Source organism: Apteryx rowi, unplaced genomic scaffold (assembly GCF_003343035.1).
Source record: "Apteryx rowi isolate R43461 unplaced genomic scaffold, aptRow1 scaffold_2, whole genome shotgun sequence".
Taxonomy (NCBI): Eukaryota; Metazoa; Chordata; class Aves; order Apterygiformes; family Apterygidae; genus Apteryx; species Apteryx rowi.
The window spans coordinates 688,096-698,918 of record NW_020448307.1 but is presented as its reverse complement, the minus strand read 5'-3'; the positions used below and the strand labels follow the sequence as shown (position 1 = coordinate 698,918).

At 40.9% G+C, this 10,823-nt stretch overlaps 1 long non-coding RNA gene across 1 annotated transcript; it reads left to right on the top strand.

Moving 5' to 3' along the window:
- LOC112964711 lies at window positions 1-2,823 on the top strand. The gene is made up of 4 exons (XR_003253048.1): window positions 1-255; window positions 1,029-1,252; window positions 1,402-1,533; window positions 2,184-2,823. It is a non-coding gene; the product is annotated as an uncharacterized LOC112964711 (long non-coding RNA).
- The last annotated feature ends 8,000 nt before the right edge of the window (window positions 2,824-10,823 follow it).

The window sequence follows — 10,823 nt, the reverse complement described above, 5'->3', positions numbered from 1 at the left end:
TAGTAGGACCACCTGTGAAAGGCAGAAAGCCTGGGCTCTTCGTCATCGCTGTTACTGAACCTGCTTTCAGGAAGCTCCCATCCCTGGTTATGCTTTAAAAAGGCTGCATATTGCCCTAGGCATGCTGCTTACACTGCTATGGTTCAGTAAACTGACTTTGAATAGTTCACTGAGTTGTTACTGGCTCTGAGAAGAGCCAACACCTTCCCCCCGACTTCTGAGCTCTAAGGGGCGTGCATCTGGCAAAACCCATGTGTAAGTGTCCCCCCAAAACCTAAGATTTTGTGCAAAAAGCATAAAATTTTCCATAATAGATGGCAGGGGAGCACCACTAAACTGGGAGTCTGCTGAAGTTGTACAAATTTTGGTTTTTGTTTCTGGATGGAATTGTGTTGCTGGTGGGGACCAACGATATGAGAGAGCTGCACAGTTGATTAACTGTGTTTTTTAAAAGCAGGCTGGAGCATTCCTCAGTCACTTCTGAATTATCTGGCACTTCAGCAACTGTGTTGATTGCTGTAATATAATGACTAAGTGGATCCTATGACCTGCTCCATTACAGTATCTTCTGTAGTTTCTTCACAGTGGTATATTAAAACAACGCCCACAAATTTAACTCACCAGTATAAGTGTAAACACTAAATTTTATTCTGATCTCATATGATGAGGCAAATACAGAACTCGCTTTCCTTCATCATGTTACATTTGCATCACTCTTGTAATTGCTTTTTTAACGCCTGTTTCAATTTGATTGTAAGTGGAGGTGGTTACGGGGCAAATGACTAGATCATATTATTTGTACAGTGAACAGTTTGAGGCAGGGATCAAATTACTTGCTCTCTAGGTCTTATAGCAAGGTGATGATAGAGGAATAGAAATCAGAAACTTAAACTGCTACTGGCTCCTCTGTAAATAGAATAACAGATTGAACAAAGTAATTTATGACTCTGAGTTTGAGCTCATAACACTGACATTATGTGTTTGGTTGAACTGCATTGGAACTGATTAGGCTTAATCTCTGCCCACAGCATGCAAGATGTTCAAGCACAAGTCTAGCCTCCCAAGTGAAGGCAGATGAAGGGCTGCTCAGGGCTTTGAACGTTTCAGCAAATGAACTTCTCTGAGCGCGGTTGTGAAGTCTGCAAATGAGACTGTTCATTTTGAGAAGAGGCAGACATGGAGAAGAAGGGCTGGACCAGACTTGTGCTGCGGCCTTGGGAGATACCAAAGAGCGAGTTGGTCAGCACTGCTGGTAGGTATTCACATGAGCAGCCCTTGTGTGGTACTTCTGACGGCTTTGATGCCTTCAGTACTTGCATCAAAGTACTGTTCCTATGCTGGTGTCCTCTGGCAAGCAGCTTAAGTATTAATGTCTTTCTCTTTGAATTTCATTTAAACTAGGATTTTTCTGATCAATTTTGTGTTCTGTGGATACGCTGGTGCAGCAAGGTAGAGAAATCTGACATGGGCCAACTTCTCCAAGATCAGCTTATCACCCGCTCAGGCTGAGGAATTCTTATTCCTTGGGTTGAGGTAACCTTTGGGTTAATTTGAACTAAATTGCTCCTAAAGGGAAGGGGCTGATTGTCTCTTTTGGATTCCTTCTTGTTCACAGGGAGACTTTCATCTTCTTTCCTCCACCCCCTTTCATGCTATCCTAGCTCAAACGGTGGAGATGTGTGCTAGAGGCTTGAAACCACCAACCTGCTGCTGATCATGTGGGAAGGTTAATGCAGGTTCTGCTGATGGTATTAGTTTTTCTCTGTTCAACTATGATTTAGTTAGAAACTATGATCTGTGTTAGAAATCTGTAATATGTAGTACTTCGTCCGCTTCACAATCTAACTGTTTCTTTAAAAAATTTTTTCAGTTATGCATAAATTAGCAAAAGTCAGTATCTGCCTCATGGTTCATTTTCACTGCAGACCTCTCACTGTAGCTCTGGTGTCAGCGCAGCTCTTCTGACAGAGGCAGTGTTTTCTGGTATGGATTTTGTTTTAAACTGGCATTTGTTGCTTAGACAGAAAGAGCAGATGATAGCAAAGTGGGAGAAGCAAGAAAAGGAATCTGGGAGCAAAATCATATCAGTGCTTTGTTTTTGTGTCTCAGGTTTCAGCACTTCTAAAGGTATATATAAGTATATATATGTGTGTGTGTATGTATATAGGAGTATGTTATCTCAGCAGGAACGAGGGAGAGCTGGATTGAGGTGGACAGACTTGGATTTGGTGAATGCAAGACAGCCCAGCAGCACAGTGTGTCCACCATCCGTTCGGTTGCACAACACTGGAGAGCAGCTGGTCCTTCCCCTGCGACCAACCTCAACCACCTCCAAGCCTTCTCCAGGTCCCCCTTTCACTTCCTGAGATCTCCAGTCAACCAGCTGATCCCTTTGCCGGTGCTTGTTTCCCTAAAGCTCTGCAAAATGCCACCAGGAGGAAGAACAAGGGTTTGCCGGTGAACGGCTGAATCCAACATGCATCGTGAAGTACACACAGGGCTTTTGATGATGCACTGAGCTGTGCTTTGTCCTTCCGAGCTTTCTGAAGAACGTGGCCACAGAGCAGTGCCCCATGACGGTCCTCTGCACATCCCTCCATCCCACTGAAGGCAGTGTCTCAGGTGTACACACCCTTCCTCCAGGTCCGATCGCGACCAGACAGTACCGCGGACAATGGACGATGCCAAGAAACTCAATGGCTGTAGGCAGTGACTGTAGATAGGGGTGTGTGTTAATGTATGGCAAGGATGGTCTTTTTACCCCAGCATATAATTCAACAAAAGGCAATCTTGGGAAGACAGAAATTACAAGAGACCTTTCATACAAAGGCTTTAACTTTTTTTTTTTTTTTTTTAATAGGATATTAAGAACATTTGGTGATTGAGACAGGGATGGATATTCTGGACCATCTGGACTAAAATATCTGTTACAGGTCTTGTAATCTATTTATTCAGCTAACATAGGTTTCTAGGTGGAAACCCCATCACCTGAAACTGATGGTGTAAAAATCTCTGATAAGAGGAAATGGAGGAAGAACCAAATTCACTTGGGGAAATTCTTTTGCCCCCCAAAATATTTACAAGATTTCTAAGAGAATAGCCATGCAAACACTTTCTGTTGTTGGACTGGCAAAAAAAGAAAAATCCAAGAAAATTCATTTGGGCCACTTGTAAGAAAAGAAGACAAATTAAGGAAGTGCAGAGCATGGCTGGAAGAGGAGGAGATAGCAGTGTCCTCCTTGCTGTGCTCCCTTATTAATTAACAGGAGGCATGAAACCCAGATGTGTTTCTCTCTTCTTCCTGAAGACAAAGAATTTTCATATTTCCCTTGTACCAGGCCTGTGTCCTGCCATAAAGCTGGCCATAAAGCTGCCCAGTTTTCTGAGCTAGAAGTTCTTGGTCTTTCCTGTTGCCTCTTTTGTATAAAGTGCAAGTAACATGCCATGAAACACACTGAGAGAGGTAGTGCTGCAAGGTTAGCACACCCAAGGGAGGAAGGATGGAGAGATGATCTAGGTCTAGGGTGAGGACCCACCTGGGTACTTTACACAAAAATTCAATAGCTCCAAAAGGAGGAAGGGCTAAAAATATTGTACAGTCAGGTTTAGGGGTACTATCTTGCAAATTAGGTTATCATTTATCCCCTGGAATCACAAGCCATTTTACTTTTGGCTGTTCCCTCCTCCCTCCCCAGTGAGTCCTAACCATTGGAGAGCAAGATTATGGGTTTTTAGCCTAGCGGGATATTCCCCTGGCTTCCAGTCCCTGCTCTAGTGCATGTCAACCTGTTCATATCCAGCAGTGTTAACATCTATTATGTCTTATTCCAGGATAGCTTGTAGCCTTGTCATTTGGATGATCTAAGAGGTTTGTAATGTAGGTTCAACTCTCTGTAGGTAAAAAAGGAAATTATATATAGTTTTCCCATGTCCTGGGTGGGTCCTTTAGCCATTAATGTCTCAGGCAGAGGGAAGATGATGACACCTCTAGTAATTTTAAGAACTTAGTACATGGCGGGGGGAGGGAGGGGGGGAGGTGCAGCTTCCTCCTTCAAAGAAACCTTCCAGCTATGTTGGATGTGCTGAATAATCTCATAGACTGTAAATAGATTGGCATAACTGAAATTATAAACTGAGTGTGTTTCTGTTTTGCAGATAATAGAGCAGAGTGGCATTTTTTGGAACATGGGCTCCTGAAAATAAATCAATGTGGATGCCAAAAGACTTGCATTTCAGATTCCTTGAGATGCTTTGGGAAAACTCCCCAAGGATTTCTCTGATGCTTTTTATACAAAAACTTTTTGCTATCTTGAAAATATTTCTTGCCTATAGGGCTTTCTAACTGGGGTGTTTGCGTCTAAATGTAAAGTAGCTTAGGAACTTAAGGTCTTTTCCAGAACCCAGCAACCCTTCTCGGTGTGTCCRATCAGTGAAAAACTATGCAAGAACCAAAGAGATGTTATACAGAAGAAGACACGCAGAGCTTCTAAAAATACTGTGTAATGCATGCGGCTAGAGAGCATCTGCAGCAGCGAAGGGAAATCAGCTGGTGTGTGTACAGCAGGCATTGCCAGCTACACAGCCCGGCAGATTCTGTTCTTTAATAAAACATAGCTCAGCGGCACAGGAAGCTCTGGCTTGTCAACGCTGACACTGTACATGGGTCTTGCAGTGGGAGTGTAGCTAACAATACATACGCTTTGGCTGGTGACAACTTATATTCCCCAAACTCTGATATAGCAGCCAGTGTGACTTCTTTAATTAAAAATCCAAGAAATGTAAATGTGGAATGGATGAGTTTAATGTCAGGTGACAGGATTTCTTCCCTTCCCCCTTTGATTGTTACATTTAAATTTCAAATTTTAATGAAGATTTCAGGGAGCATTAATGTAAAAGAGATGTGAAGGCAGCACAAAGCTGAATAATTTTTCAGAGCTACAGGGCACAAAGCACCCTCCAGCTTTTAAACATCCATGATCCCTATAATTTTCAGCCTTTGGGGCACCAGTAGCTTTCAGGGGTGCAGACCTTTACAAACCTTACTTCCCAGAAGCAACCTGTAACCCTTTATGTGGGGTCCCGTAGTGCCTCATAAAATTGGAACAAATTTGAAACAATTCCCAAGGTGCGTGTGATGGAGAATTGTTTGTTAGAGAACAGGAGCTGGAATCTGTTCTGGGCTTGGCTGTTAAACTGATGACCACCTTGCTTTGGGATCTTGGGAAAAAAACGCTTTATCTGTTGATGCTACAGTTATGATATAGATCCAGGGTTTAAGCAGCTTGACTTTTTTCTTGGACTAGTTTTGAGATGCAGTGACTCTGACAGACTTTTGAACCGTGTTGGACATGCAGAGGAGAAATTTTGTAGTATAGACAAGTCTTAAAATCTCTTCTGTTGTGCAGAAACTCAAGGGAATTAGCAATGCGTGCCGGGGGGAATTCTAAACTTACAGTGCTTCATCAACAGCTGCAATGTTTTAAAAAAGCCATCTAAAGGGTAGGAGTTGAAAGCTTTGTTTCAAAGAAGTGCAACACATTTGGGGTTTATTTTTCCCTGAAGAAGAACGTTAGGCTTTTTTATCTTTATTTTGATCATCATGGATGACCTCTTAATAAAGTGGAAAAATATGCAATTTTGCTTTTACTGACTTACAGATGATGATTAAAATGTGGTAAATATGAGACAAATGGGTATATTGGAAGAAATATGTGAAGATACTAAGCTGCTTTCTCTGGCATTGTTGGAATGAATTTACTTATTGTTGAATTTTGCTGGGGAGCGTAGTTTCATGAGTATTTCTGCATTACACACCCTGCGGCTCCTTTTCGTTAGGTATGGAAGCGATTGTCACTAGCTGAATTAGATGGAGGACTTTCAAGAGTCTGTGTGCATAAACACATGCTGTATAGTCCTCACGGCTCTTATTCAAGAAATAAACAATTTCACAGCAGTTGAAAACAAAAATTTGGGCTGCTGAATTTTGGCAAAGCAAGAGGACTCTGAGTCCTTTTTTGGCTACGTGACCTCTGTCCCTTTGGAGGAAAAATATTTTTAAGTTTTGTTTGATGTTCCAAGTTCTTATTTGAAAACAGCTTGCTCTTTAATTATGTTTTGATTTTTTTTTCCCTAAACCTAGCAATTAATTTTTAAGTGTGTTCTCTTAGGCAAATGTCTAAATAGCATTGTTTATGTAGGTTCAATTCATTATATTCACCCAAATAAAGGCACAGCATGAAAAGTAAGCCCTAAAACCTATTTATGGCTTGTATTTTTCATGTTGTTGGATGTTTCCTGTTTTTGAAGACAAAGCAATGAACCTTCTGATCTACAACTGTGCTTCAACAGACCAGAAATGCCAAATGCAGGTTTTGTTCAGACATTCAGACTAGTTTCGTTCTGTGTAGCTGAATCGCTATTCTTCCCTGTTTTGTTTTTTTTTTCCTTGTCTCATTACCTTAATTTTTCCTAAAAAGGGCTGAATCCAAAGGTCAGTGAAGTCAACAGGAATTCTCAGTAGCTTTAGTTGAGTTTGGTCAAGTCCACAGCTGATGTTTTGCTGTAGTGTATTTCAATTCAATATTATAATGGATGGCTTTAGAAATAGCAGGAATTTGCATTTGTGTTAGAGAAATGTRAAAACTAAATGCAAAACTTTGGGAGCAGTCAGGTAAAGTGTATCAACGTTGTTCTTTTTTCATATTCTCCAAGATTGCCCTTATAAAGATACAGCTGTTTGACTTGTTGATTAGCAGAAACATTAGCAGACCTACTGTTTCAGGACATGAATAATTAATGTTTGTTCCTCATTAATTTCTTGTAGAATAGAGTCTTGTTAGACTACATTTAGATATATTTCTGGAATTAAAAGCAAATATAACAAGAAAGAGCTGTCTGACAGATAAGTACCCAGTTCCCCCTCCCCGCTTTGGAAAATATTGTCACGGTGGTCATATCATCTTTGTCCGAAATGGATAATTTTTATTTTTAATAAGCACCAATGTGTCCTTTGTTACAATTTTAATTTCAGGGAAAGATACAAGAAACAAGTTCTATAATTTATGCACACTACAAATGAGTACAGGGAAGACCTCCCAGTTAGTAGGAACTGTCTGGCATCTTGCATTCCTGTTACCTCAAATCAAAACCTTGTTTACTGAAAATTTCAAAAATGAGATTGTAACAGTTTTCTAAATGCTTCTGTTAGAAGGCTGGATGTTTGTTCTGCTTACTTGCCATTAAACAAGAATTTCAGTGTTGCAGTGTAGCTTGGGCACTTCCTTTTTTCTAATGTGGCCACAGTATTTTTCTAATACTACCGGCTTTTTTTTTTTTTTTTAATCTAGGATTAATACTAGCAAATGGTAGTTCAGTTTCATATAATTCATTTGACAATCTCTAAAGATACATGCAGGCATTCATTTTTCTCTGCTTTCTCCGTATCCATAGACAAACACCTTCCACACTAAGAATATGAGAGAAAATACCTAGCTTTCTAGAACTGTCCATGCCCACTGTTTGTGAACAGAACAGAAACATACCTAAAATCTGGATTTCTTAGAGTTCCCCTGCGCACATCTGCTACAGCAAGCAAAATCTGGTGGGTTTTTTGTGATGATAGACAATGAGAGCGAGAGGTTTTAATATAAATCACATGCAAATCGTAAGTACTTACCTACTGCTCTCTTTTAGATGGAAGTTCCACAACTAGCCTCATTACACCATCTTTCACGGGCATGTTCCTATGAGTTACCATCTGAATGTCCTGTTTGACTTGTTTTAAAGTGGGAAATACTGAGAAACAAATATGAGCTGCCCCATTTTTACCTTAAAAAAAAATCTTTCCTGGTGGTGTCTAAAGCAAATGTACACACTCTTAAAAACTTGTATAAACTCTTATTGATGAATGTATTTATTATTAGTGTCACTTTGTTCTTGGGCCTGTTTCATATTTAGTGAGATAACATAACAGCCAATTAAAATCCAGTTTCTTATCCAATTTTAACTTTGCTTTTCGCTTGTAGGGCCCTCCAGTTATAGCAATATGCCTTCCTCTACAGGATGCCCTGATCAATGACCCACCCTTGCTGGATGACTCCAGAGCATCTCAGATGTTCAGTACAATTCTCTTCTGCTTTTATTAGCATGTCACCATTAAACCAAATGCCTCGCCTTCAGGGGTCATTTAAGATAGGTTATGAACATCATTATTTTATACCTCACTTCAAAGCACAATAATATATACAAAAATAAAAATTTTATTACTCATTAGTGGTATTTCCTGATCCCTGCGATGCTCTGAGATTCCCACAAATTATGGAAATCACAGATATTCAACTCCAAATGGTCATTTTTCCTTGAAACAGGGGAATGGTTTCCTTTAAGGAGTAAAACAGACTATTAGTTGTCTTTGTAGTTGACTGTTGTCATTATCAGCCTAACCTGGATTCCAGTCAGTAATCTCTGATGATCAGAAGATAAGAGAGTCCCAGCTGTTTTTCAGATGAACATAGATCATTTTTATCAGCCTTTCTTTCCATCAGCAGCAAATTTAGCTCTTTTGTTCGCCAAAGCAAAAACGGCTGAGTTGACATGGAGACCTTCCTTCCCTGCGGAGGAAATTCATCCTTGCTGAGATGAACAGCTGTGAAGGATGGACTACTGGAAGGGAAACTTCCACTGTTATTTCCAGTTCCGTAAAAAATAAGACTTGAATTTAGTCATTCCACTTTCCACAACCCTTAAATCACAGGCCCACAGGTTTCCCTCCTTGGCCTATTCAACACATGCTTTCTAGGTCTTGGCCAGGTCAGTTGGCACAAGGTACTTTACAAACAGAGCAAAAGGCAAATCATGGAAGAGAAAGACATGGCATGAAAATGCAAGTAACAAAAACTGTTTGTTGAAGCCTAGATTAGTTGTGTACGCTGTTCTTAACTAGTCAGCACCAAGACCCACAAAGAGCGTGAAAACAGTGCACTGTTGCCACTATCTAAACTGCTATTTGCAAGGAAGTAGACTACATCCAGGAGCCATCTGATGGTGTCAGAACACAGCACTACCCTCAGTTGTCCAGGAAAGCCTGTTGTTTGCGACACAATTATTGATCTGTTTCAGCAATGACAACTGAAGTATATGGCCCAGGAACATTTGTTGCCAGAACAGATCAATAAGGCTGATGACACAAATACTTACTGGAAAATTCTGATTAACAAGAATCTTGCTATTTTGTCTCAAGGAAATGCTCGGCCTTTATTATTATTATTTTCTTAAATTTTCTTAAAAAGGATAATCTTGCAATCACAGAATGGCTAGGACAAAGTGCCTTCAGTTGTGTAACTATATATGTTTACAGTTTTATGACTTTTAATTTATTTTGATTATTCTCTTCTAGGCTACAAAAATTTTCAAGGTAAGCTGCATCACAGGTAAAACTGTGTGTCCTATTACAGTTCTTCACATTATTCACTGAAGATCCTTTTCCATAGCTGGGGTACTGGGAGCCTCCAGTGCCGCAGGGCTGCTGTGGCGATCTCTGAAACCCCGTCAGGTAACAGATACTTCGGTGTGTGCTGCCGTGTGCACGCTACACGCTCCAGTGATCAGGAGAGCACAGACACAGTCGCTTCTGTCCATCACCACCTCATCTCTTATGTCAAGCACAGCTCACTAGACCCAAGGCTCAGGGTCTTCATCTGTTTCTTCAAGGGAGAAACACCTGCATTTTATTTTCCTGAGCTGTGCACAAGCGTGGGTCAGTCAAGACTTCAGTTGCAATGGGGGCTGTACATCAAGGGGAAGAAAGGTGCAGAACACCCACTAGAAATGTTTGTTTTTACTGTCCACATGTAGTTGAATGAACTATGGGGTTTTGCCGGTGTGCTCTGGGATGTGCTGCTGAATGCAGCATAGTTCCAGCATTAGTTCCATAGCTAGTAGCAGTAGTACAGAAATGCACATGGAATTTACAGCTTCCAGGGCTTCCCTGCAATAGTTACACGAAACTTCTGTCCTACAGCTGTCCAGCTGGGCAGTGGTAATCTTCAGCAAGTTACTGAGCTTGTCAGCACCTGGCCCGTTTGGGCTGGGGCAGCAGTTTAGGGGTGGTGGGGAACTCAGATAAAAAGGGAAATATGCTTTGTTTTTTTGCAAACTGCCTCTAAGATCTCTGTGACATAGGACCCTGCTGAGGAAATTTGCTGAATGGTGGCTTTGAGGTGATACCACTCGCAGCTTTTCTGCGCTGAAGTAGAACATACTGAACTGAATAGTTCCCATCCCACCCCCATCTGTATTAAAATCTTCCTAGGATGAAGATAGTCCTCCCTTAACCCTTCATGTTCTTGTTCAAAATATTTTTACACCATCTTTTTTTTCCTCAAGTTTCTTTTCCTCCGGTTCAAGACCCCAGGTAACCTCTCACTGTATCTGTTTAAAGGTGGAGTTAAAACTCATGCAAACTCTTGCTTCTCTGTTTAACCCCCTGTTACTTTCAACCTTGCGGAGGTGTGGACTTCTCTAAAAACCGAGTGCTGTGCATGTTACTCTATAGCCTATCAGACTTCCTCTCTATACGACTGGTTTCCTTTGAAAGTCTGACACCGTACAGCCTCGCTCCGGAGCCAGGTGGCTCCTGTAACTTAGCAACTTTCTTTTTGCTTTGTTAAGTTGGGCTGTTCAATCTCCTTAATGAATAAGAGAATCAAGCCAGGTAATTGATGCTTGGCCGTTTAGCTGATGAATAATTGACTGTCTGGGTAATCCTAGATATTTCCTCGATCAGATTGTGCAGTGGAACAGCCATATCATACTGTGTACAGTGT